Genomic DNA, 1,956 nt, shown 5'->3' with positions numbered 1-1,956 from the left:
CCCCAGCGCAGCAACGCTGGGGTCATGAGGTAACCCACCCCACCATCACGCCAGGTACCACTACTGATTCTCCAGACTACGCCAGCCCGCCAGTCACTTCTCCAAGGCGACGACGCTCCCAGTCGTCCAACATGTTTTCTAACTCCACTAGTCTTAGCTTTTCTCCTTTTCGCAGTAAATACAGTATTTTAGTGCGTTTATCACAATCCTACCTACCCCATTGTAGCATTGTACTTTGCTGACCTGTAGGAAGATTCCTTACCTCCCTCTTGGAATCTTTTCATTGGGAACCTTGCTCCTGGTTGGGGAAATCAGCTCATAGGTGACTGAAGTTCTCTGCTGGGGCTGCTTACTGTGGGATCCAAAGGCCTCTGAGCTTAAATCCAAACCAGTGCAGTCTGTCAGGATATGAGCTAAGGAATTCCTTTCACTCCCTGTGGAAAGCTCTACTTCCTGTTTATACAGGACAGAGCCAGTCGTATGCCACTTATTGGTGTGATTTCCAGCCAGACAACAAGCAGAGGGTTTGCTTTGTCCTTAGGAACAGAGGGCCACTTTATTCTTTCCCTGTTTACAGTACAATTGGTGGTGAAATCTCAGTAAGGAAGAATCTGGTTATATTTTAAGCACTTCCCTTAATGGTTTCAATTCCCTTTGATGATTCTTTGCTCCTGCTGGCCTCTAGATTTCTCCATTGCTTCAGGATAGTAAGATCCACCCACGTCGTCCTCTGGCCTGTTGAAAAGGATCTGTTGATAAGTTATCTTTCTAGTCCTGTTCAGTGTGACAGGTGATACATAGTAGCTTCTGCTCCAGTTTGAACAGAATGAAATATTTTACTATCATGGGTCAGAGGTAGCTCTTATACCAAGATAAGAGCACATTCAGAGTGCATCTAGGATGAGAGGAGTGTCACTTTTAAGAAACACATGCTTGGGTTGGTGAGACAGCTCAGTGGACTAAGGGTCTGCTTTGGCAAGCACAGGGCACAGGGTATGTGCCTGGTCCTTCATGCTGTGCCTGCACTGCTCTAGGGTTGTGCTGAGCTGGGGATCTAAGCCTGGGCAGGTGGCACACACCTCTACTCCCAGTGATGGCGAGGCTGAAAACAGGAGGATCACTACCAGTCTGAGCTGCCTAGTGAGACTCTGTATCAAATACCTAAATGGGAAAAAACCCACGAAACTAAAACAACAAAAAACCCAAATCAACCAAACAACCAACCAAACAAAAAATACCTTTTAGGTAGGTTATCCTTTTTTTCTTAAAGCAACATTTACTTGAGAGATTGTATGGCAGTAATTGGTATGGCATGCCAAGCAGTATGTATTTACAGGACCAAAATGACACATTCCGAGCATGAGCCTATCATTACACATTGTTATCTTCAGTGCCATTGCTTAGTTCACAGGTATCAGCATATAGATCTATTCAGGGTGAGAAAACCACCAAATGATTCCGGTTTCGAAAACCTGCTGAGGATTCTGAGGAACATTACGTTACCCATCTTGTGCATATAAATGTATGGCTTTGCCTCTGTCATGTTTCCTAGGTTTTCTCCTTGCCCTCTCTTCGTTGTCTAATCCTCAAGTTCTCGCTTTCCTTTTAATTGTGTTATACCTTTCTGCTTATATTTCTTCTTTTGAGTTATTGCACTAGGGAGACTGTACAATATTTACACATGTGGGTCTGGTTTATTTCTTTTTTACTTCTTTTATTTTTTGTCATAATTTTATTGAGAAACATATAGCAATGAGACAGTTTCAAACCAAATTGGTAGGACAGTTTCAATAATTAACACATTGCATACATTCTTTCTAGTGGTTAATTGCTGTACAAGATGTGGACTTGATATCCTATTTACAAACACCTTTAGAACAAATCCCTCTATTCACTAAGAGAATGTAACTGTATATCTATCCTAACCACTTTGAATACACAGATACAAAATGGACA

The sequence above is a fragment of the Octodon degus genome, unplaced genomic scaffold, assembly GCF_000260255.1.
Source record: "Octodon degus isolate 3935 unplaced genomic scaffold, OctDeg1.0 scaffold00098, whole genome shotgun sequence".
Taxonomy (NCBI): Eukaryota; Metazoa; Chordata; class Mammalia; order Rodentia; family Octodontidae; genus Octodon; species Octodon degus.
Note: the sequence above shows the minus strand (reverse complement) of the source record.